At 37.9% G+C, this 27,326-nt stretch overlaps 1 protein-coding gene and 1 long non-coding RNA gene across 3 annotated transcripts in view; one reads left to right on the top strand and one right to left on the bottom strand.

Annotated features, from left to right (window-relative positions):
• Positions 1 to 26,778, top strand: part of LOC105149649 (uncharacterized) — a 70,651-nt gene extending 43,873 nt beyond the window's left edge. The window contains exon 2 of the long non-coding RNA XR_015546587.1: positions 25,921 to 26,778. This is a non-coding gene — a long non-coding RNA (uncharacterized LOC105149649). The remainder of the gene's footprint in view (positions 1 to 25,920) is intronic.
• The window catches only part of svp (COUP transcription factor 2), a 305,103-nt gene that overhangs the window by 179,611 nt on the left and 98,166 nt on the right, over positions 1 to 27,326 (bottom strand). The window contains exon 1 of one of the 2 annotated variants that reach the window (XM_087410976.1): positions 25,228 to 25,322. The exons of the other annotated variant lie outside the window; for it this stretch is intronic. The gene's annotated coding sequence lies outside the window, so the exon portion shown is untranslated. Of the gene's footprint in view, positions 1 to 25,227; positions 25,323 to 27,326 lie in introns of those variants that run through there. 2 annotated transcript variants of the gene reach the window in all.

The following is a 27,326-nucleotide window of genomic DNA, read 5'->3' as shown; positions in this document are numbered from 1 at the left end:
GAATAATTAAAAATTTTAGCATACTCGTTTTACTATGGTAACCGCACGTATACGGTGGCCTTTGACGGAATGAACGATGACGAAAAGCGGAGCGAGCAGGCACGTCTTGCCACTCGAGCAGGTCAAGAAGGACCTTTAAAGCCGGGTCTCCCTCCTATCCCTTCACATGTCCCTCGTGTCTACCCTATATGCCTACCCCCGGTGCATTCGAGTATCTCGCTTTTTTTAGGCCGTTCTAAATATGCATTATCCAATTTAGTCCGATTACACGGGCCGGCCATGACGCACGGACTTTGCTACCCAGTCGGATCCTCTCCGCCTCGAGATCTTCTCTCTTTCTTCTCTCTATTCCTCTTACTCTCCCTCTATCGACCTCCTCCCTCGACGCGCACCTACACGTCTGTTCGAACGTAAAAAGCTAATTTAAAAAAGCTTAACGGCCGGGACACCCGAAACGAGCAGCGTGCTGCTCACGTTGATTCACGGCGAACCACAAATGCCACCGACAGCCGTGGTAACGATTAGGTGACAATCGGTTAACCCAACGATGGTATATCCTGGGATATGACACAGCCTAACAGTCAAATTTTTCTCCTGGCAAAAATACGATTCCCGAGGATATAAATTTATTTTTTATGGCCAGTTAAGGTGGATATTTAGTGGCAAAAGTATTGAAATGTCCGTCATAAAATATACCTATAAATTGAATAAAACTCCGAGAAATAAGACATAATTGTAATGTATAGAACACTCTCAACTTTCTTTTTGCATGAATACCATCCTTGTTGACATATTACTTTAATGCGCTATTGACAATTTATATTACCAATGATTATGATACATGATTGTATAGAGAAAGTATCACGTCTTTCGTCCATGGAAATCCAATAAAGCAAACAAGATGATGCAATCACGAGGATCGCGACATCGTTATAAGACTACAGAAAATAAATTCTTGCGTAATAAATATTACAAATACTTTATTTCATAACAATATTGCACTTGCTGATTGCTACGACCATAAATCTTTAAATTTATGCATAAACGACAAAAGAAAATATACATTTAATGTATCTCGTGATAATCAGTTAGGAAGACGATGCGAATTTTAATCCAACATTTTTCTAAGTATGATCGATTAATTCATTTTTAACAACTTTTGAACTATAAACCTTATGCATGATTCAAGAGAGAATTAAAAATGCGAGAATACTCCCACTCAATGTCTGCAAAAATTGTAATTAAGAATTGTTAAAAATATATAGACTAACCTGATAAAAGCAAATAGATTGGGATTTTTTTCTGATCGAATATAAAAAGGAAGTCCAATCCCGCGATTGTGAGTCTAGTGTTAAACGCGAAATTAATAACCACACACATCACCGACGGTGTATGTAGAATAAAAATAAGCATCAGAACAAAGATCACGCTCGTCCGACGAGAAGCGGGACGGGGAAGGCAGGCATTACGCAATGCACCGCACGAGGTCATGTCTGCACCCTGACCAACCAGAAGTGGCTTGGCCGCGCGAGAAAAACGCGTGCGAGATGAACGAAACGCAGCGCTGAGCAGCGGAAAAAGGAAAGAGGCGAAGAAACTTGGCAAGAGCCATACATTTGCCGCGCCATTAGTGCCAGGCCGGGGCGCTAGCCATCGCCATTAAGTAGAGAGAAATTGATCGATATTGCAGCAACCGGCCGTAATAACGCAGCACCTAGTAGGTAATAATTAATCGCGGCCGCGCTGGCATAAAGGCTGTTTCCATATCAATCTTTCGCGTTGACGTGTTGCCGGAAACAGAAGCCTGACGAAAAAAGGAAAAAAAAAAGAGAGATGGCGATAAAACGACCGATGTCGATTATAAAGACGATGAAGAAACTTCGTTGGATTGTCGTGGAAAGACGCGCGGTCCAACCGAGATTATTTTTCTTCGTTTGACGAAATATCTTACAACTATATATGTATGTTTAAAGAGTTTCTAAGTAAAAACTTGTAAAAATATAAATCCTACTTTAAATAACCTATGATTTGCCGAAGCAAATTCATTTTTTAATTTAACATAAATTTCAGCCCACTTAAAACCAAATCTCCAAATCTCTTCTCTTAATCTTATTAGATCCTCCAAAAACAAAAATTATGTGTTATACGATTAAAGAAAATTTTGTACAAAATTGTAAAAATTCTGATAAATGCTGATAATATATTTCGGCCTCAATTTATTTGTATATAATTGAGCACAATTGTAGTTATAATGGTCTTTTTCATATTATTGTGAAACAATTGGGAGTCATGAAAAAGTGATAAAGGAAAAAAAGGATAGATATGACGGAATTATCGATTAGCCTTTTCGAAGCGACGGGGTCAGGTTCGGCCACCGTTTCGCTGCTCCGGTCGGCGCAGTGGTGACCGCTCGTGATTACGCGAATGTACAGGCCGAATCCTCTCGGCAAACAAATGACGAGCCATAAATACGTTGGCACCGAAGGTGCTAGGTAGGAGTGTCCGATATTAATAAGCGGTCATTAGGAGATACGGTCTCGGGGCTATGGACAATGGCGAAGGGCGGGCGCGAAAGCGTCCGCGAGAATAGGCGCTGTAAATCTCGTGGACCGGCTCTCGAAGAAATCGCTCGACGCGCTTCCCACGTGACGTTGCGGTGCCGCATTTTCCACGCCAATTTCTGTACCGCTAGTTTCTACCCGCCGAATTTCAGATTAGCGCGTTCGTGCGCATCCCGAAAACCGGCTTTGTTTCATTTAACTTTGAATTCAGCCGAGATGGCCTGACACGTGATTTTATTCAGAATAGTTCGAACACGTTCATAAAACACACCGCTCGATTGCTTGATGATGTTTCCAAGACAATGCAGCAAAAACGATAGTGAAATAGGTCAGAGTGTTAGATTGGAATCAGTGACGCGGGTCGGTCGTTAAGATAATTGAGTTGTTGACACGATATCAAGATCATAATATAAAAAAATGTTGCTTCAATTTTTCAAACAACATTTTTTTATATTATGATCAAACAACGTTATGCAACTCAATTTTAATAATCAGTTAATTATGATGTTACTGAATAATTAAATTCGTAGTAACAAAATGCGACAATGTAAATTTTAAGTCATCATGAAAAAAATGGATTTTGTTGAAAAATTTAAAATTTTGCTGGATGCAGATCTGAAAATAATTTTATTGGATCATTAAAATAACTTTCTTGAAAACGAACTAATTATTGGAGTATTAAAATTTTGTGCAATATTAATCATCATTTTTTAGTTTCCAATATAATTATTTTGATGGTTTGATAAAATTACCTATTTTTTTTAGATGTTTCCAATAAAATTTTAACTCTTTCAGTAGCTTTTTCCTTCAATTTTGACATCCTTTTGAATTTTTGAAATTAAATCATTTCAGACATATGGCCATATAAAGTTTTCGTCTTGAATTTGTGTGAAAAATCACCCGTCTTAAAATCTTTTGCAGTAACAAGCCTGTATATAATATTTAATTTCAAATTCAATTCACCAGTTTAAAATGTATAGACCGCGAAATGTCACGAGCATCTTAGCATTATTCGCAAGCGTCGATTAATGTACCAGCAGCCACTTCGTTGAATTCTCGACTGCGACTCGAGGAGAATAGTTTGTTGGCAGGACATCAATCCGACGCGACGTGGCGAGGACGCGCAGCACGCAACTTTCTTAGACTCCGTGAGGTACAAGGTACAAGTCGATCCATCCACTCATCGGAATGGGAGTGACGGGGGTGAGTCGGGGGGTAAGGAAGAAGGGCTGGCTTTGCGAAGGCACTTGGAAACTCAAAGGATGAGAGGCGCCTCGACCGAATCCCAAAGTCGATTATTAATTACTGGCGCAATGCGTTATAATTAGCCGACGTGTAATCAGATTGTTGAACGGCGTAGATATCTGTCTGGTGGTTATGCCTAACGATCCCCTCGATGGCAATTCATTAAGATTACATTACGCGACCACGCCCTGATCGCGCGTAATCATTGCACAACCTAATCGCCGATCATTGTATCGCATCTCAAATAAGAAAGTCACAGTCGTACAAGAAATTGTTTTCCAGACATCACAATTAACAAAAAAAGAGTGTATAATTTACAGAATGCTCAAGCAATCAATTAAAAAAATTGATATTAAAAACATCGAGTCTATAAAGCATAATAAAAATTAAGAGCAATAAAATTTCACGTTGTGATGAAAAAATCAATATTTTAAAGACTATAGATTCTTCTCTACTATTTTATGTTTTGTTTTATAGACGTGAAATCAAATATCATTTTTAATAAATATATCATTTTTAAAAAAAGTCATTAAATTTTTATTCACTTTTGTAAACGACTTATGCACGTTTCACCAATGTAGATTAACTTTAATCTTGTTAAAAAACTTATCTTTTTATCTTTTTTTTTAATTCTAAGAACTAAAAAGTGTAAAGTGTTAATTAAGAATAAATTAAACCGAGATTAAAGTTAATCTACATTGATAGAAATGAAGATTAGACTATTAATACCCGTCTTTATATTAAGTTTAATCGCAGTTCAATTTACTCTTCATCTTTCTTTAATTTCTAGAAAAAGATAAAGAGTTAATTAAACCGAAATTAAAATTAATCACATTGATAAAAACGAGAAAATAAGACGAAAATATTCGTAATCTTGAACGATCGACACGGATCGTCCAAGCGTGGTAAACCGCACGACGTTTTGCATTGTTTTCGGTATACGATGGTATGCTGCACGACTCTCCACGTGTCATCGTGAATTGGTAATCCTGGGAGCACTTAGCGACCGAGCCAATCCTCGTGCTGATTAGTAATATTGTGGCCTGATGAACCGAGGGCCCAAGTTGTCGGGCGAGTAGGAGATGAGTCCGTAACCTCGTTACCAACCCGCAGGCGATACGACTACCCCAACTATAACGCGAGGATGTGGTCTCGCAAGTTGGGAAGCGACAGGAACGGGAGAGAGAGAACAACGGAGAGAGAAAAGGAAGAAGGTGAAGAGATAGAACGACGAGGGAAGAGAGGACGAGAAAGGGGCGAGAGAGACGTAGATGAATGGATAGATGGATACCGAAGGGAGGGATAGAGAGATAAATAGATGGATAGATAGGTGGATAGAGAGAAAGAGGCGGTGAGAGTCTCCATCGGCCCCCAGTGACGAGGGATCGGAATATATCATTGAATTAATAACCAGTTGCACCGTCCCGGACTTCGCGGCTCGGTCTGGTTGAAGTCCTAATAGCCAGACGAGAGAAAGAGAAAGAGCGAGCCATCGCTCCGACAATGAAAGAAACTTTTATGACTTGCGGATGATTGAAATAAATTAATCGCCGCCGGTGGCCGCCTGGGTGTGCGTGCGCTAACTAGGAACTATTTACGCCGATCGAGCGTGCCTTGTTACGGGAATTGACACAACAATACTTGCCTTCTCAGTTTAATATCTTCGGGAATCTGACGGTAGCCACCTTCATTAATCTAACGAAGTTATTGTCTCTTTTATATCCAACGAGCAGAGCTATATTCATGCAAAATCAAAAGTGATAGCCAAGAGGCTTTTATACATTAATCTATACAAACGCTTAATTTTTAGCTTTGTATGCGTTAATGTATATACATATATTATACTTATTTTCGTATAATTTTTCTTTACGTAATGAAAAACCTTTCTCGAAATAAATATCGTATCCGAATTAACAAATAAAGTTTTAATTGTCGCGGTCAATAGATTTATCTATACGTCCACATGATTGAGTTCGTTGTCTCGGACCTCTCGACCGAGAATTGTTAGGTTGATACTTACGGACACCCGGTGCACAACTGCACAACTTCAACTCCCATTGTTCACAGAAACTTGAAGAGAGTTTGCGGTCGACGTGAAAATTCGATCTGGCGATCGGAAAGTATAATGATTGGTGGCGCGATTTAATGATCGCGCGCGACCGGATACGAAACATCAGCAAGACCGGCACAAAAAAGATGACGGCTACAAGGGGTTGCGATTTATACGGCACACCACCGCTTACGGAGTCGTAGAAATTGACGGGAGAGCGACGGTCGGTCGTTGGTGTGGGGTGAGCCGCGACAATGCTCTAATCAAATGTCATGAATCGGCGCCATTATGCGCATCTGCGGCGTGAATTTATAAATATGCCTGGAGGCGGCCGCCTTTTGCCTCCCCCGTGAATACTACGGCGTGGGCTCCAACGGCAACCTTTAATTTGGCGATCTGCCGAGGTTCGAACGATATGCCGTGATTTATATTATGTAGTCGGAGTATCTTTTAATCGCTTGATTCTCAAGAAAATTCAACTCGTCAACGACAAATTTTAATGAATTAAAATTAACATACGAAGAAATAGATATCATTATATTAAACGAATTTTGGGAAACTAACAATTTTTATTAATTAAGAAGTTAAAATTGTTTAATATAAAATTGCGTCAATATATATACAAATTCTATTCCTATAAAGTAATTTTTCCTATAAAGTAATTTTTCTACAACAATACTTTATTTTAAAAAAAATCTTTTCTTTTAAAAGACTTGAAACTGTTATAACAAAAATTGCTGTCTTTTTTATTACGATGAACATTGCGAGATATTTATAACAAAAACTATGCTTTAACGATGCCTTTGAGGATCCTTCGTACCGACTGTTTGACGATGCGAAGCTGCAGCGCGTGAATGCGCGTTCAAAATGTAGAACCGAACTCTTTCTCGCGTCGGATAACAGATACGCACATACGTGACGCATGGCGTCGCATCGGCGACTGCGACGAGATCGTAATCCACAAAAAGTTAAAAACACTCGTTGCAGCAACGGACGGAGGTAGAGAAAGTGTGCGGAATTTAAAAAATTCAAAAACGCCACACACATCGCAACTTTTCGCTTTTGCGGCCGCGCATGGTAAAAATAATATCTCGTTTAATCCGAGAAGTGCGAATCCCGTTGAAGAATATGTCCAACATGAAGTACAGAGCTTGATTTTTATCCGCGAGAAAGAGAGAGAGAGAGGGGGGGGGGGGAAGGGAGTAGGAGAAGGATAGAAAAAAGAAATATTAATGCGTATCCGACAAAAGAAAAAACGTGTGAAACCTAATATCAAAATCCTGCCATCGTGCTTTTTATTCGGTTTATATTCAACTTATGTATGTTTATAGCAAAGGCAGCGACAGAAAGGAACACGATGTGCAATTAACATTCTGACATTTGCTGCCTAAGCGAAAAAAGGTCATTGGGGGACTTCTGCAACTTGTGAAGCGCATAAATCCTCGCATATTTGCGTATAGAAGAAGAGCTTGCTCGTGATTTTTCGTCCCACTCTGCGAATATATCGATAGGACCCCGCGACCCCCAGCGATAACCCAAAAGTCAAGGGCGCGGATCGACTCTCGAGACTTTTCGATAAGCAAAAATTCGTAATGCAAGAAAAAAGAAGTTGAGATTTCGTCATGAATATGAGGATTTCTCGATATACGAAATCGCATAAATAATTAATTGTGAGTAAATAATCGTATCGTTTATATAATCATTTAATTAAGTAAATTATGAAGAGAAATTAAGCAAATAAGTAAATGACAAAGAGTTTCCATTTAGAGTATAGATATGATACTTCTTATTTGTTTTCTTACATGAATCCAAATGTGCTGTGTGTACATATATTTTTAAGAATACGTCGTTTCTCGTTAGAAAATAAAAATTATTACATTTAGGATTATAGATTAAAAACTATCATCTAAAAAACATCGTATTAAACATTTGATTTAAAATTCTTAAAAAGCTGATATTACGCAATAATAATGAAAGCGAAAATATTGACTTTGAGAAAATAATACTACTCAAAAGAGAAAAAGATTAAAGATTTTATACGAGTATGTCATTTATATGTAAATGTAATTTTATTTAAAAAAAAATTATTCTTTTTCAAATATAACACATTTTTTTTTCAATGAATTTCAGCTTTTACACTTATCACATTGTCAAATCTTATTCGTTGCGATGAAAAAGTGATAGTTTGTTAGCTAAACGACACATGAAAATCACATGTTTTAACGATAATTTCAGCAGTTGTCGCTAAAGTGAGATGAAGTATGCTGTCTCAAATAAAAGCTCACGATCCCAATCTTGCGCAACAAGAAAGACACAACGAGAGAGTCAGACAGAAAGACAGAAAGACAGAAAAATAAAAAAATTTTCGTGGAGATGGAATACGTACACACGACGAGATACATATTTCCCTTTCATGAAGACCTCGACCGAGTCTAAATAGAAGGCGCACTTTTTGAACGCGGACCACCCGTTGCATTACCGGCTTTGTGGTCGCATGCTCTTTTGATCTACCCCCATAATTAATCCACAGAGGTAACCGGAGACGCGTATGGGTGCACAGGGATCTACGGGGGCGGCTTATTCATCGACTGGGACTCCGGGCCGAGTTATTGAAAGGATATCGGATGAGAGGGAGAGAGGCCGGGGAGAAAAAAAAAGAGAGCGAACCACTGATTAACATTTTAATCAGGAACGAGTCACGTGCCGTGCGTTTTGTATCTTTAATTATAATGATCTTCCGCGGCAATACGAGCACAAAGTTTCGAATGTCAAATACGTGTCTATAAGAGAAAGACTACGATACGAAGATGAATTATGTTCGAAAAAATAGTATTAATGCGCCTGTGTGAGTTGTTATCGGATACAAGTAACGCTGTATGCAACAGAGATAAGGTTATGCTGTAATAAAATGTTGATAAACTTCTATAAGATAGAGCATGAGACGATAATATGCGTATCGCGTCGAAGTTCATGCATGATAACATTTTTTAAAATCGGTTTGTCAAGAAATGCGATTAGAAAGAGCGCTGTTATCTGGAATTATTTTTAGAAAATATTTTAAGAGATTGTCTGTTTTCAATATTTTTATGCAATATAATAAAACTGTACTTAAAGATAGTGCATGAAAGATATCGAAAAATTGAATAGTGGCGATAGAATATTATGTAATTCTTACAAAAAATTAGAACGAAAATTTCTGAAAAATATCATTAAAACACATAAATACATCGGCATATCGGCATAAGAAAATCATTTTAAATTAAAAAATAATATTTTATTATAAGCTATATGTTGCATAAAACGTAGACTTATATCATTCAGTTACTTTATTTATTATAAAATCTGTACTAAAAAAAATTGTTAAATCTCATTTTTTTATTTTTTAATAGTACGAAGTGTAAATATTCACTTACAGTAATTACATATTTACTTAATAAAAAAATTATAGTTACATCAAAATAATGTTTTTTGTAAAATTAATGTATTATGTGTGTGTGTGTGTGTTTGTGTGTGTGTGTGTGTGTTCACATTAATAAATATTTACTCGTTAGAACTACACTCAAACAAATATTTATTAAAATTTAGTATATTTGGTCAGTGTGCTAAATTTGATGCAATATGCATATAACAAATTATTTTTGCTGACTGCGACTTCACAGCACATGTGTCCCACTGATTTATAAACATGATCTTTAAATAAACGCGATTAAAGAATCGCCAGCGATTCGATGCACATGCCGCTGGATTAGATCGTGATCACCTGTCGTCGAGAGGAAACGCTAATAAAAAAAAAAAAAATCGTACACTTGACCTGGTCTGTCTGATGAACACGCGGCGGATGAAAGCACGCCGATCAGTCGATAATTATCATCTAAAATCAAGAATCGCGCAGCGGTCGGTCCGGACGGACGACTCGCGAGGCGAGTGATCGGGGTCGCTACGTCCGTGGCGACGACGACGGCATCAGCATTTGCATCCGTAACAGCTGCAGCGAAACGGTAACTCGACGATTTTTACGACGGGGGTCAAAGTTCGCGCGTTACCTCTGCCGCAAGCCAATGGTCGATGCTGCACGCATTGTCGTCGATAAGCATACGCCGAATTAGCATAGGCCACGCACATGCGTATTTATTTGCTCATTAACGCCGGCTGACCTCATCCTAGTGGAGAAAAAGAGGACGTGGCGCACGAGACAGAAAAAGAAGAAGAAAAGGCGTGCTCGAAAAATGTGTAGAAGAATGAAGTAGAGGACATTGCTGCACGTGTAAAGCTACTTCAGTTCGATCATTCGATGCCATATCTTTTTTAAATCTCTATAACATGAATATTTTATAAAGTTTTATAAAAAAAACAGTGAAAATACAAACGTTCGTCTGATACGAAACATCTTTCCATATGTTTAACACACGCAAGTTTTTCAATTTGTTATTATCACAAAGTTTCGAAGATGTAGAATAATCTCGTTATATACGTATAATATTAAATTTTATATTTTAATGTTTTATTTTGAATCTATCTTTCTTTGCTCGGTTCCTGCAAAGTATTTTACTTTCTGCACATTTTCTACACATTCCTCCCTCTTTTAAATTCTGCATTCTATCCTTCCTCTCCTCTCTTTCATACATTTCTAATCTCTTCTTACGCGCACACATTCTCTCTCTATGTTACACGAGACCATTATTCACTATTAAAATTTATTCGCATATTATCATCGAAATAATTAATCCGATTACGCCATACTTGCGAATCGTCATAATAAACACGCTTAAAAAAAAAAGAGAGAAAAAAAGAAATATGCACGCGCACAGATTCCGATGATTTCCCGACGCATCACGGAGGTCGGGCGTGCAAATAACGTTCGTAATGAACTCGACCGAGGATGACCGGCATCCTGCGAGTCGCCATCGTTGTCGCTGAGAGTTTTATAAATCGTTATTCAAGCGAGCGCGCGACCACGTTAAATGTACGTCTTGGTCCGCGTGTCTCCGCGTTTGCGTGCGCACGAGCACATCGAGAGGATGCAGCTCTATTATCCAGAGTGCCGTCGTTGTGCAACGGGGAGGAAAGGTCGCGTATTCATTCGTCGCAATGCAATGCATAGCGAGTTTCGCGCGAGGAGAAAAATCGCGGCGAACGCTCAATGGCCATCTCAATGGTCTCGCCAGGTGGTTTATAGAGCCGGAGCGGAAAATAGGTGTCGCGTTCTATCAACCGACTCGGAAAAATTCACGCTGTTCTCTGCCGTCGCGTGCTCGACCTCGATGCCCGCCAGTTGACCTTTCGATGCACAGTGCACTTCCAATTTACGACGGGCATTTGAATTTGAATTAAGCGAGTAGGCGGATATGGCGTTGTTCTTCCGCTTTCCAGTCTAATTATAGAATTGACAAATTCAGCCCTGATCTCCATTAAACGTAATCTCGTAGAAAAATAGAACAATAAAAAAAAAAGGGAATAATTAAGACGTGGCAAATGTTGTAAGTAAAATTGTATAAATGCATTTTATTGTATGAATGGGTTAATAAAAGTGCTGTGTTCTATCACATATTAATATTTGGCGTGAAAAAACGTGCTTTGGCTGCTACAAACGTACAATTTTTTACTAAGACCTACAATACTTAAAAATTTTAACGCAGTCAATTTTTCCTAAATTTAGAACTTATTTAAAAAATGTAAAAACTGATTGTTGATGTTTTTAATTATTATGGTAGAATTTTTGGAATGATAATTTTCAAGAAACTTCTTCTTTCCTCTTGAAAAATTTAAAAAATGGTACAACATTTTTACTCCTATATAAATAATTAAAGATTGTATATTATACTATTACCAATTATGTTTTACAAATATATATATAAATCGCACTGTAATAGAAACTGATTACACTATTAAAACCCAATAGAATTGATATATTTCAAATCGACGTTTTCAAACATTTTTGTAAGTTCAAAACCCGTAAATACTCGCGTGGGGATCAAATTGACCTAAATGCACGGACAAATGAATGTTTCGCCATTACAGTTTTATCTACGAGATTGGATTTCAGTATCTTCTCTCTATCAATTTCTCTTAGATTTACTGGAGTAGCATCAATTATGATCGGAAATCTGTGCTATTACAGCAATTGTTTCATTCCTTGGATCATTCCTTTGATCTCCACGCGAACACAACGTAATATTGTATGACTCAATCCAGCGTATTATTTAACAATTTATTTGTATTGCGTGACTTATAGAAACTGTGCATAAATATATCTCACTTTTAAATATAAAATAATCAAATCATTTATCTAAAACTCATCTGTTCTTGGGATTCTTCTAAAATGTTCTATGATACGAAACAGAATGTTATGAGGAGTGAAGAAATATATGACAGCAAAGACTCCGATTTCGAGTCCAGAGTGTGCAGTCGTCGCACGTGTTCCTACCGTTATCATTGACTAATAAATTGGTTCAAGACAGTTCCAAATCTCGCTGACGCGCTTGGAAAAAAAAACATCTGCCGATGTTGAAACCCTGTCTTAAAAATCAGTGCTGCTACGTATCGAATACCGTAACAGTAAATGCGCATCAGGATATTATCACAAGAAAACAGGTCGCACATTAATTTAATATTACTTAATTAAAATATTAATTTAATCAGAGAGTCCTAAATAAAATAATGGGACGAAGCAACCAAATATTACTTTTTATCGAATATCTATAAACTGGTCGAATTAAAATTCATTTTGGAGCTATTAAACTCGGCACAGACCATGCATGTTGCTTGAAATCAACTAATGACTTAATTACCAGAAAAAAATTGAAGAAACAAAAACATTGTATGCTAAAGAAGGAAAGACTGTAAAAAAGAGTGATAATAGAAACATCTCCATTTTTACCTTCGTTACTCCGCTTTGTATGAATAACTGGGGTCTCATCGAGTGATTCAAGCCAAATTAGAGAAGAGGCTACTCCAGAGTAAAACAGTAGTAGCGGAGGATGAGAGGTAGAGAAAGAGACACAGGAAAGGGATGCAAGAGAGAGAGAGAGAGACAGAAATCCCGCTTAAAATAGGGAGCAATAAATTGTCCACTATCTTCGCCGGGTTAAACACATTAAAGCGTCTTGAGATAAGGCGGCCTGGCGGCCCGTTTGTTCGCAGGGATGCCGGCGAACGGCATGAAGGACTGCGGCGTGTTATCCGTGCCGCGAAAAGAGAGGCACCCGGCACGCAGAAGCGAGATGAAGGGAAGGCTGAAGAGGATCCCCGCTATTATTCTTGCCACCGGTGGTTGGCATATACTCTTGCGCGCGTTTCTGGCCTGGACTCTAAGCACGCCACCACCGCAATGGCCATCGGGTGCGCGCCTTCTAACACACTGGTCGACCCGACGGATATATCGGCCATGATTTCAAGGCATGCGCTGTGAGAGACTTCCACCAGATGAGCAGGAAGTATCCCTCTGCAAAAGCACTCCTGGTGCTCGAATCTGAGGAGAACGAGAACGTCGTCGTGATAAGATCGTTTCGAGTTCGCGAGACAAGTGTTGGCGCACGTTCTTCCTGATCGAAATGACTTCGAAGATTAACGATGGATAAAATAATTCGTCCGAAAGACGCATCATAATTTTAGAATAGGTAAGTATTCCAATTAAAGATGCATTTGAATTTGAAAATTCTTCAAGTTCCTCAACTTTCGTGATTAATAAATTTTCTTTTTTCCGACGCATTCCGACGGAAAAAAAGTTCAAATTATGGTTAAAAAGTTCAAGAGTATCTATATTTTAATTGTTAAATTCGGTCAATTACGGTTATAAAAATTACGTCTAAATTCTAAAGCGTCTCATTTGAATACAAGAATCTTTGTCTTATGATTAGAGGGATTAACTGATAGAGGGAAGCTTAAAATTTTTTAACCTATAATTTAGAATCTCTAGTATCGTACAGATTGTACAATCGTCTAAAAATTTTTGTTTTGGATCCAAATAATCCGTTGCTGTAGTCAAAGGTTAAAAATTATAATGAAGTTTAAAAAAAAAGAGACCAATGTTGCGAATATAACAATAAACGATACATATGATAATTTTAGACATATTTGAAACATTTTGTTTGCGTATTAAATAAGTATATTGATTAGTCTAATCTTAATAAATAAACATTTAATAATATAATATCAATAAGTTTAATTTACAATATTAATAATCACTATAATAATATTCTTCTTTTTATCGCCGTCGTTAAAAAGCCCGAAGGATCATCAATTCTCTTACAATGATACATCTGCCTTCCCGGCTCGAAACAAACTCGAAACAAAACGCAAAGAAAACTGTCTCGGTCGACAGTCTGCGCAGGCATTTTTCTGCGCGTCCCGAAGGGTTAAATTTAAGTTCATGCGGATAATGCGGGCGACAGACGGCGCCGTTTTGAGTGGGAAACGGGGAGAAACGGGCAAGGAGGCAAACCGCGCGCCCGGTGTCTCTCACGAATTCGCAATTACTCCGCAATTAAGAAGCGATTATTTTGCATAGACGAAGACGACGCCCGCCGGTGTCGACGTCGACTAGCATCGCGCCGCGCCGCGTGTCACCAAGAACTTACGCCCGAATAATATTTTAACGAGCCTCGTAATCCGATTCCCGCGCACTAGAAACCTTCTCCTCCTTTCCACCCGAGAGCCTGATCTCGTGCGGCGAGGGCGAGAGGAAAAAGGTACTTTGCATATTCGCTATCCCTTCCCCGTTCCTAATGTCGTCCTCGAGACGATTAGTGGTGGAATCTAAAAGGAAGGAAAAGACATTATCCGACTCAATATATCGCGCCCACGTCACGATTTGAAAGATAACGTTGGGAAAATTGTGAATTCCTTCGAGCAAAGCGAAGTGGGACTATAATATTAGCCACTCGAGTAGCGGATTATTAGCCCGAGTAGCCAGTCGATTTAATTTTGTATTTTGCTATTAAAAAATTATGATGGCAATTTCGCAACTTAATTTCAACAGGAGGAAATTAATTTTCTTCTTTACTGCTCGTCTTGACACTCTTGACGCCATTATCGTGAAAGCTCGCGGACTTCAAAGCAACGAGCAACATTCTTCCTGGTATTTCAGTCGCTATGCCCGTCATAATGACAACGTTCCCTTTTTCCTCGAGTAGAACCTTTAAATCAGTTCTCGGTAGTCGTATTGAGTCCGAATTATTTCTTTTCGCGCCCTTCATGCTGTCAGTGACACGATCGTTTTAATGTATCTTGTAATCGTAAATTTTCGCATATTTTTAAGAATGCCATTATTTTCCACACAAAATCATTAAGAAGATATGAAACTCTTATGATTTTCAAAAGCATTTGCGAAAAAAAAACACAGCTAAAAATTTGATAATTTAATTATCGCATATATTTGATTATACAAAATAAAAAAACCCTTCGTGATGCGAAGAATTTCGTTGTGCACTAATTCGGAAGTAGTCATCTAATTCTTTTTACGTAAACGATCACTTGGAGTATTTCTATACCTCAATTAAAATCATTGTTATTAATAATATATTGTATTAATATTTGAGAACATTATAGATACGGATTTAATCACAATTTTTTGAAAAAAGTAGAAGTGAAACAAATATTAGACGGAGTAAATACAATAGGTAATCCATCATGATAGTATCTATAAAAAATAAAGATTTTTATTAATACAACGCTTTTTTATTGCAGATTTGCGATGGAATTTTATATTTTAAAATTTGTAAAGAATAGTTATTAAGAAAGAAAAAAAATGATATCCATACAAAACAATATTACAATAATTCACATTTTTTTTTGTCGATAAAGTATAATAAAATCCTAAGTGACTATTCCCAGATTAATTCTAGAAACTATAAATGTTAATAAATACGTATAAAATAAATATAGAAAACAAATTCATTAAAATTATTAATTAATAACAAAGAAGACATTTAAACTGTTTCTTTACACTAATTGGAGATATATAGTAGTGTGTAGTAAATAATGTGCCCTACAGTTTTAGAATACATTGTCAGAAGTGACCTTATAAAAAAACTGTTAGACAAGATACTCGGTACAAGACAATCGGATTTGGTAAAAAGAATCCTTCCACGAGATTCGATACGTAAGAGACGAATCAATTTCACGAGCAACACGTACGGCGGTTACGAGCAGTCGCAAACGTGACTCGTGACACGAGAATGACAGATATGGAGCAACTGTATTACGTTGCAAGCGCACGCATACTTATGCACACAGAATGCACCCGAGTCCATTAATTAACTGTAATAAACCGCATAAACTGCACGAATAATATCCCGGCTGCTCCTACCCGTTCCTTGCTCGCGTTCTAATTGCTTTTAGACAGTTTAAGTGCCTTCTTTTTCTTATCGCGATTAAAAGAGTAAAATCTCAAAGTGGATCCAGTTTGCGTTTTCTTCACTAATTTACAGCAATTGAGTTAAATTTTTAGTCACATTCTGCATGATATTTATAGTCAGATATGTCCTTATAAATAAAACAGTATTTTTATAAACAAAGTTAATATTTATCTTTATATTTTTCTACTTTTCTTTTATCTACTTTTTCTTTCTAATAAAATTAAAGAAATATTTTAAGTTTCTAATAATAATATTTCTCTAATCTGTAAGATCTTGAGAATTAGAGAAATATTCAAAGATTTGAAAAAATTTTAATTAAATTGATAAATACTTAGAAAATTATAATTACACATGAATTTTGTAATTAGTTAGATATATAGCTTCAATGAAATCACGTTGTATTCTATTTCAGAAGTTTCAATTTGACGAGAATACTAATTAATCTAGTCTAATATACGTCTAAATACAAAACAGATCTACTTTCGCCATTATAATTTGAAGAGGGATCCTTTACTCCGAATCTACAATAGATTTGTAACCCTTAAGGAATGGACGCATCACAATCAATTATTCTCCTCGTATTTGACTGTAGTTAATCAATTTCTTACGATTTAAGGCCTAAAATACCTATTATAGATCCGGACTTACAGAACACTCTTTAAGATTTACATAGAAAAATCATTGTAGATTAGAAATATCATCATAGATTATTTATATTAAATCTAAAGCAATTGTAAGTAATTGTGGCTTTACGTAAAAATTAGAAAATAGCAATAAGTAATGAAAATTATAACATAAGCAAACAACTTTAATATATTCATCAACGAAATATTTCTTCCGATAAATAAAAGTATGCAAAAAGAACTTTATTCTATTCTATGCATTATTTCATTCCCACTAACTGAAAAGCTTAAGCTCGTATAATTGTTCTGTTTTAAGGATATAGCAACTGTTAATAGGTTAGTATATAGTCCACTTGTGTGATTTATATAGAACCTCGCAAACGAAACGAGTTTTTACATTACCAAACACAATAGTCTCCTCACGTCGCACGTAACACCGGGCAGTTATATCGTTGCGAACAAAGTGAGCCCACCAGTCTCGCCATCCATTCAAGCGCTCCCTCGCAAAGGACGCACCGGCAAGTAACTTTACAAAGGGACAGAAAGAAACAGTCGGGGGCGAGGTAGATGAGCCACGGAGTTATCTCGGCGATTCGGTAATATCGCGACGGTCGACAAATTAGCGTTAATCCCGGGTCGTTAGCAAGATCGATGTCTGGATTTCACTTAAGGGCGACCAGGGAACCTTTGGAGGAAGGGAATCGTTGTCATTGCCGTCGTCGTCTCAGTCGTAATGAAGTGAGTCGAATGACCGGCCGATATAACTCTGGGACTAGAACAAAATATATATTCCAAGAGACCGCAGATCCGAGAACAGAGGAAAAAAAGAAAAGAAGAGAGAAAGATAGCTGACGAGTGAGTTGGAGCACCCTATACGATGACCGTGGATCAATCTACCCTTGTTCGTTCACCCTTGGCCCGAGTTCTTGGTCTCTCTTCTCTTCTCCCGTCCCTCTCATCCCCATCCTCATCTTCACACGTGGTCCAAGGCTACAATCCCAGAGTCCGGTCCCGTCGGATTATCGACTACCGAGGGTCGCCGGATATATTCCGATGACGACTTTTCCGGTCGAATTTCAACGCGTCTTTCTTTCTCTCTTTCTCTCTACCACGTAGGTTTTTTTTTTCGTACACAATACGAATGCAATCATATTGTTTTGCGCTTTAAAATTCTTTCTGAAAAGCATTGAAATTTGCGTGCGTTTGACGCGATAAATAATATGAGAACTGCGTAAGTTATGTGAGATTAGAACTATAATTAAAATAAAGCAATAATTTACGAGTTTTTTAAAACTTATATGTCAAGGGATAATCAAAAAATGTCAAAAAGATGATTAAATTGATGAGTAAATTTCATTAACAATTTCAAATTTTTTTTAACTGTTCGTTAAACATTTCTTCAGATATATTTAAACTTTTTGTACTAATTTTTAAAAAAAGATTTTATCAAAATTACATTGAATCTGTCTAAGGTATCTTTAATCTAATCTATTATCATATACGTATCTATAATTTATACATATTAATTGTAATTCACGAAAGAAGATTAAACATTAAAATTTATGTTCTGATATAATATAGTAATGTAATATAATTTACACACATAAATGTATGTAATTATTCTAATAACAGTAATGTTAAAGTACAATAATATTAAACTTTTATATTGTATATTTTCTCAAATATTTCATACCATAAAATATCAGCTATCTAAGAAGAACGAGCAAAACTAAAAAATACATCAACAAATTTTCGAGGAGAGACTATAAATTAATATTCTTCAAAAATATATATAAATATCCACGATCACATTTAAAAATTCTGAACACAATCTATTTGTAAACCTAATTACTTTTAGTACATGCCAGGACTCAATATATGTCCACTACAATACCTTTAGTAACAAAAAGATCTGGGATCTAGGAATGTCAAAGAGAAAATCGTTTCGTCGGTAACAAAAGGCTTAGCGAGCGATCTGAAAAAGAAAATCGTCGATAACGGCTCGCATATACTATCCGAGGAATGCCCGTTCGTTCGCGGTCGCCGCCGGTTCTGTTTTCGAGAGGGTCGTATCTCGCGGTCGTATTCCGTCGGGGCCTCTCTAGCCGGGCTATCTTGATCTCGTCGAAGAGAGCACGAGCGCGTCAGTCTCGCATCTGCGGATTCGGCACGGTTCGGCCTAAAAGGAGAAGAGCGAACCGATGACACGCCGCGCCGGGACAGAATCTTCCAAGGGGCTCGATCGGCGGCTGTCTCCTCCTTCTCCTCCCCCCCCCCACCTCTCCCTCTAACGTCGCCGTGCGCTCTTTCTCGTCTGCTTTTTCTTGTTCCTCTTCTTCTTCTTTCTTCTTTTCTCCTATCTTCGTTCTTCTCCGCGCGAGCCTCGTCGTTCCGAAGAGACCTTCTTATTCGTTCGTTCGCCCTAACTTTTACGAGCGTCTTCCAGCGAGAGAGTTCCGTAATTGCCTCTTTAGCGGTACCCCTGGTACTTCTTGGTCCCGAGAAGACATCGGGAGATAGAGTCGAGTGGCTTTTCTCTCTCATCCTCCTACCTTCGTCTTCTATACTCTGCCTCTGTGCGCTCCTTCCACTCTCGCCTCTTCCCTGACCATCTCTCGCGACTAGTCTTCTCGCGCCTCGCTTTACTTTCGTAATCGTGGTACATCGCGAAATGTGAAAAGCGATACTGTTGCGAGAACTTTGTATCTCGTTTGACATCGCGTTGAAGTTGTACCGCGATGATGCGCTCGGCAGCAGTTCGCTCGACGAACTGCGACGACGCTGATAAAATCGAAAACGAAAGACGTTGGAGCATCGCGGAAACTTCCGACCTTCGAGATGCGCCTGATGACATCGATACAGGTGCTTCATGAACGCGATAACTCTTTACACAACTACGTCGTGTGAAAACTTGTTTAGGATATAGGTAAAGCATCAAAAAATAAAGTTTGGACAATTAAAAATAAATTATTAAAAATAAATTATTAATCCTTGCTCTAAATATTACACTATTTAAAGATAGAAATTACACGGAAAGAACGATTTTGCTCAAGTATCTAAAAATTTAGTTAGATATAAAACTGAAAATAATTTTGTTGAATCATTAAAATTATTACGTAGAACTCTGAAGCGATGATAGCAATACTGCGTAACATTTTAGCATTCCAACAACTAATTCGAGCACCCTGCATAATTATTTTGATCAGCCAAACAAAATTATTTTCGTATCTACATCTAAATTTTTAGATATTTTAGAAAACGTATAAATCTTTTTTTTATAAATGTATTATACAATGGTGGCTAAGAAATGAAATATATGTTCAAAAAACTTATATCATCATTAATTGTGACCTCCATTGCGAATTTAAATTAATTAGCAGTAATAACACATGCGGAGAAAAAAATCAACGCGAGAGACAAAGAGAAGTCGAATATAAAATTTCAATTCGAAAAAGATCAGAGAATTGATGCCTCCAGCAGTCAAGCAAAAAAGGAAGAAAGAGATAGAAATATGACGCGTGCTCGACTTTAACATCTTGCGGTCATAATCGAGTAACACTCCATGTGTCAGCGATATGGTGCAGCATCCAGGCCGAAGGCGCCATTACGGATAGGGGCTGAAGTGTCGGCGAATAAGCAAAGAGAAGAAAGGGGATGGAAAAAGATGGCGGGTGCAAAGAGCGAAGAGTGTATGCACTTTCTCGAAGCACCCACTCGTCTCTCCACGTCGATGCGACTCCGCCCGTCCTGCACGTTCCATTCCCGTTTATACCCGCGCGATGTGCTTTTAACGCTCAAGTGTCCACGAATTGTCCACGAGGGCCTTTCTTTTTTTCCTCTTTCAGTTTCATGCCACAAATCCCAAATATAAAATACCCGCGAATCAATCTCATCTTTTCGCATCGATTGCGATTTCCATCCAGATAACTCTCGCTCGTATCTTATATGAAGTGGCGCCTCCATAATCGATATTTGCTTGATACTTTCATGCTATTATAATGAACAATAAGATGTAAAAAAAAGTAATAATTAGTATAGGAAAAGCTGCATATTAATGAATATTAAAATAAGTTTAAACTTTTTCAGATGTCCATTTTATTTAAAATAAATGAAGTTTGATTTCACGCAATTATCCTTTTATTCAAAAATTTTTTTTACTTTATCCATTTATCGCTTGTGTTTATATTAGATAAATTCTATTTTGACAAAATTTTAAATTAAACTCTAATTATTACTAATTAAACTTCTTTCTTTAATCACTTGAGAAAAAGAAATACTATTTATAGTATTAAATAATAAGAGTCTCAGAGATGATAATTGAAACTGTACTGACAGGATGTTCGATAATAACAAGAACATGGAATATCTCCAGTAGAAATTCAAATAGCATAACAAGTCGTTCGATAATGTACGATAACGTCGAGCAAAATATGCTTTAAGTCTTACGCAGAGGTACCAGCGAGATAATATTGTGCCATTTCCTTATACATCCCGACTTCAAGTGGGACGATAATATGTTGTGCAACAGCGGGCCTCGGAGCACAGAAGAGAGGTTGTCTTCATTGGCATAACAAATTTCAAGTGCCCGAGGTGAAAATTGTCAATTGTTGTGAATGTGACTGGCGTACCGCATGGCGTTTACAACTAGTTGGCTCGTATACTGCCTAAACAATCTCAATAAATCCCTTAATTTAAATGGCAAATGATGTTTACAGCAAAGCTATCGTGACGCTACCCATTGTTGATTGTATGCAACTTTCGCGTGAGCTTCATAACAAATCCTATAATTATTGACAGATCTTTAATTATCTCTCATAAAATTCTTCGCGTGCTAAAAATAGATTCCCATTTGCGCTCTTCGAGAGCGACCAAACACCGATAGTGCATTATCAATTACACTTTGAGCTCTTATCGGCAATCACGAGAATGTTCCACTCTTCAATTAATCAATCGGCGAAAAATGGTAGAACATGCATCGGGAGAAACGAAATATTCGCCAATAATAATAATGTAATTGTATTAATTTACAATTTAAAATTGTGTTAATCAATCGCAAAAGAAAAATTAATTACAACAAAATTTGCTGGACCAGACCGTTATTTCTGTGTAGTTCGTTGAATCATTTTTCCTATTTTCTTCCTAATTATTTCAGCCTTAAAAATGATTGGCGATTCGCATCAAAGACTCGCCATTATCAATCGTCGATAATGGAAAGCTCGATTCGGTTGCAAAATCGCAATAAAATAAGAGTAGTTCGCAGCCATATCCTTCCGCCAGTATCCTGACGGCGAGAGGACGAACAGGATCGCGGAAAATATTTCTCGCGATATGGAAACTCGAATTTATCAGAAACGCACTGCGTTTTAACGGTTAGCGCCTTTAAAAGGAAATTACATCCAAAGTAATATCCGCCGTGGCGCGCATTGAATTCGGCGCGTTTCATTACCATTACGTGATTTAAATTTATTATCGGCCGCGATCATCGTCGGACTTTAAAATCGTCGCGTCAATCCGGCGACGCGCATCCGACGCACCGACGCGTTTATCCGCTCTTCTCAGTAATCCGTATATTGATAATTATGCGTATAGTAAATAATTATATAATATCAATAATGATAATTTGGTAACATAAAATTAAAAGTTCAAAAGTTCAAATTAGATGAACAAAAAGAATTGCAAATTGATTATGGTAGAGTCTACCTTAACATAGAATATTTTAATATATGAGATAAAAATACGATTTTGTAACGAGAAGAATTATTACTACGTAATAATTATTCTACATTACGAATTTATATTGCCTAATGAATTTACTTTCAAGTTATTATCATGAAAAAAACTTTCCAATATTAAAAATAAAGCAAGAAATATGTGTCAAAATATATATATATATCATGTGATAAATACAAGATAATGCATACAAAAAATTTTGCAATAAAATAATTGATAAGGAAGATCTTTTCACCAAATAAAAATTCCTTGAAATAAGTACATCGCTTTTTCTTTGAGCAATCGAGATGTCGCGCTGTCGGTTCGAAAAGCTGGCTGCAATGATCGATACACGAGAGAGGAAATTCGATATCGTTCAATCTACTCCGTTGGCGTAGATATATAGTCTTTGGAAAAGGTCCCGCATGTACCTGCTGACATTGCATATTACGACAATGAACTAGCGATGCTCACCTGGCTTTTTCGATGAGATCACCGAACAATACTCTTAGGTACTCTCACGACACCTTATACGGTTGCCGGTTTTAAGCCATTCAAAGTAGTTAGAATATAATGTATATTGATCTTCCTAAGAAAAATGCACGTCAGCTATAAAGCGTTATATATTTAAGTTCAAAAGCATTGAATTTAAAATCTTGCAAAATGTTTCTTAAATCAAGTGTGAAAAGAATAAGTAAAAGTAAAATATAATTAAAGATAAAATTAAATAATGTTGTAAAAGAATAATATTTAAAGAGAGTCATGTGTATACAAGGTGCTCTGAAATTTGTAAAAATTTAAAATATTGTAGCAAGAAAGTCCTCAAAAAATTAAGTCCTCAAAAAAGTTATTTGTAAATTTTTATTTTAAGTAGTAGTTTTTGAGGTATAAGGGTTTACATACTGCTAATTACAGATTACGTTTGGACAATCACTTGTGAGTGATTATACATAAAATAGTCTCATCGTATCTATACTACACCTACGTCTCGTGGACAGGTGGCCATCTAAACGTAGTCTATAATTAGCCATATTTTAAACTTTATTATTTCAAAAATTATTAAAAATTTAATAGTTACAAATTTACAAATAACTTTTTAAATTAATTTTTCGAGAATTTTCTTATTATAATATTTTAAGTCGCGAATTTTAAGATACTCTATATATAAACTATTGTCTTCTGTGAGATTAAAGCTTCCACCAATGTAACATTAATTTTAATCTGGATTCAATTTACTCTGTATCTTTTCCTCATTCTAAGAATTAGAAAAGATAAATGGTAAATTAAACGAAGATTAAAGTTAATCTTGATGGAACTGGACCCAATCCAAAGATTTCTAAGATTATACAGTATCTCGTTTAATTTATTTATTATTTATTATTACGTAACTTAACATTAAAAAAGTATAATTCTTCCGTGTCAGATCACGTTTTCATATTGCTAAATCTGTCGTCGATTTCTTTCGAATTAAATTACCGCTGGCATAAGTTCTTTAACACAGCGTATATCCTCTACATCTATTAATTTCAGGTGTCACATGTGTCGTATCTAGTTGAAAGATAAATGAAGTACATGCAGCCGCGTTCCTAGCCACGGTACAATATTTAGATAACTGTTCGCTTCAAGATGTCACGACTTACAAGCGGACAGGAAGTCACCGCGGGGATGACGTTTCCAAGATGATCTCGCGAAGACGAAGAGGCGTAACAGTTCGCGCGATTATAGAGTCTCGCGTTGCTCTCTTGGCTCTTTCATCGAGACGCAACAAACTCGCAACTCGCGGTTGTCCCGTGGCCGTTTTCTCTCAACGTTTCCGGCAACGCAGCAACGCGCGCGTTCCGGACCGATAAATAAGCGCTGAATAGTCTCCGCTTCGGCCGCGAAGGATAGGCGCCTTTCTCCGCAAGATATGATTGATCGCGCATCGGTCTTTCGTGCAGCGTGCGTGCGCGCGAGTGCTCTTTCTCTTACAGATAACGCATGCCCGGTAATATTATTATATTCCGACGTATGTACATATACGACGGCGGTGATTCCACGACGCGACGACTATCGACAGACACTTTGAATCGGTCGCTGCCTGGCTGGAAAGCACCGCGACATAATAAGCCTATTGTAAGGAGTTCGATCCACGCGTTGCACGGACAATCCTTTTCCTCTCCGTCTGCTCGGCGCCACGTCGCGCGGGAAATCGATCATGTTCAAGATACAAGCAAACTCGACCGCGAGTAGAATGCTCCAACATCAGTTTATTAAATCGATATCTTTCAGCTTTCCACGATCAAATAGTCAAAGGACGCGATCGCGATCACCGCGGAGCGATGATCCAAAAAAGGAGCGTCCGTGACGATATACCGACAATCGCGCTGATCTCGATTACCTTCCCGAATGACCTCGCGAGATTCATGTCGTCTGTGAATCGTATTGCGGTAAATACGACATTGGCCGGCAATACTCTCAGATCGAACTGGTCGATCGGCGGGAAGGAAGATAAGGAAAAGACAATGAGAACGATTGAGAGCGGATATAAGGGTAAAGCGACGATGGGGGGAGGGGGAGGGGGGGGGGAACAGAGGGAAGAACGCGGACGGGGAGCTCGTAACCGTGCCGCGGCTATTTCTGAATCTTTAGTCGGTTTACAAGTAGCGGGGTCACGGGCCGCCCCATAAAGAAGCATGACTTACATTGCTGCTATGTGGGCGCGCACCACGAAAGTCTGCCATCTATCTCCAAGGTTCGCCCAACCTCCCGCCTTTGGATGCCCATCCGTTGTTCCGCCGCTCTCTGGAAGAAAGGAAGGTGGAGGATCAGCGCAAGAAGTCTGGGCTTTTGCCGGTCAGAAGAATATAAAGAAAGAATGAGAGAGAGGGAGAGAGAGAGAGAGAGAGAGAGAGAGAGAGAGAGAGAGAGAGAGAGAGAGAGAGAGAGAGAACGGTCTGGCTCCGGCATAGCATCGTCGTCGCGACCAACGCATAGATAGTAAACGACCCCACTGATCCCTTACGCGAAATCCTCGTCGATTTACGCTACCTCCTGGTGAACGCAATCGATTCTTTTTATGTTGCGGTATCAATTGTAAATATGAAATAAGAATTAGTGCGTAAGTTTTTTTTCGTGTAATATTAAATATGATATAAAAATAAGCGGTTCTTAGTATCGAATGGCAGATATCATTCTGATATCATAAATAATCAAAATAATAAATATTATTGATATTTATAATTTATAATAAGATTTCTGCAAGAATATTATAGATAGAGTAACATTAACATTAGAGTATTGTGATAACTAATTTTCGCTTGAAAAGCTAAAGAATATCATTTTCGAAAAGATGCAAAATCATACATAATTTGCTTACTATAGTCGATATTTTCCAGACTCACAGTGACTTGCAATCTGAGGCCATTCTCGCGAGAAACGAAAGCAAGAAAACGTGTACATGAAGAACGAAAGACAAATAGGCAGACAAATAGCACAAGGAACATCTCCTCGGTCAATAGTCCAAGCTACGTGCGAGGGAAGAAACGCCTATCTCAAGTTCTGCAGCCACGCTGTCTGGATGGTGAGAGAGAAAAAGAAAGAGAGAGAGAAGAGAGGCGTGAGGAGACAAAACGGGGATCCTCTCCGTAGCGCGGACGCCACGCGCGACTATAACAGACTATAAGGAAGAACCTCTTAATCGGGGACCCGGACCTCTGCAGGGCACCGAGGTCTTACCCTCGTGGCTCACCCAACGGCGCGGTGTATCTCGACGGGGCTGACCCCCAACCCCACCACACGCCGTCACCCACGGGCCATCATCGTCGATCACCAGCGGAAGAAGAACGCGCCTCCAGGCGCTTCTCGGTTCACTTCCCATCGGCTTTGCCCCGCATTCGTGTAATCAGCCGACGATGACCCTTTAGTGCCCAGAGCGTGTATACCCAAGGCAACTGGACGATCGCTCGTGCGTCGCACGAGCGAACTCGTGCCGTCTCTTCTCTCACGATTAAGCACCAGATGCGACTCACGCGAGTCTCTCAGATGTAACATATACATCGTATATTTTTGAAAAGTCCGTCGAGTGGTTGCAGCAATTAATCGTCTGTTATTTATGAATTACATTTTTTAATTCGATAAAAAAGTAAAAGCATATGAAAATTTTACATGGAAAATAATAATAGGAAAAATTAATTAAAATCTTTTATCGTTTTTGTGTTTGTACACAAAAACGAAATGTTTCTGACTTACACACATATATGTTCCATATATTCTTTCTCATTCCCTTCTCATTCCCTTAGTGTAAAATATTTCATCAGTATATACATCTAATTTAATTGAAATAAATTCTTATAATTTCTTAGTAACTTTCTCAATGATTTTACTGCATTAAATTTGCGTCGCTGTTAGGTTGAAAAATCAATAAAACCCCGAGTGAATCTCGCGGCAAAATATATCGACAATATTCGTCTGCTACGCAAGTCTCATGCTCGCGATGGCTTCACCATTTGGAAAAGTTTGCGATCCTTTTTTCATAGGTACCATTGATGGCGCGCGGTTTCACAGATCGAAACTCCGTCACTAATTCGACCAGCTTATTCCTTCTCCCCAATCCCTTTTACGATTTTTTTCCCGAGTCGCGAGAATGGAATCCCATCTACTCCTGTCGCAACTACCTAGACCATGCGAGACTTCATGTCAGTTTTTTAATTCTGTGCCGACGTGGTCAACTTTTTTCTTTCGACTAATTCTATACTGAAGCCGCCTACTCTAGTCTCATTCCTGTAACTCTCTTCTTCCGGTC

This window comes from Acromyrmex echinatior, chromosome 11, assembly GCF_024713525.1.
Source record: "Acromyrmex echinatior isolate Ae372 chromosome 11, ASM2471352v2, whole genome shotgun sequence".
Lineage (NCBI taxonomy): Eukaryota > Metazoa > Arthropoda > Insecta > Hymenoptera > Formicidae > Acromyrmex > Acromyrmex echinatior.
The sequence above is the reverse complement of the archived record's forward strand: the minus strand, read 5'-3'. Positions and strand labels throughout refer to the sequence as shown.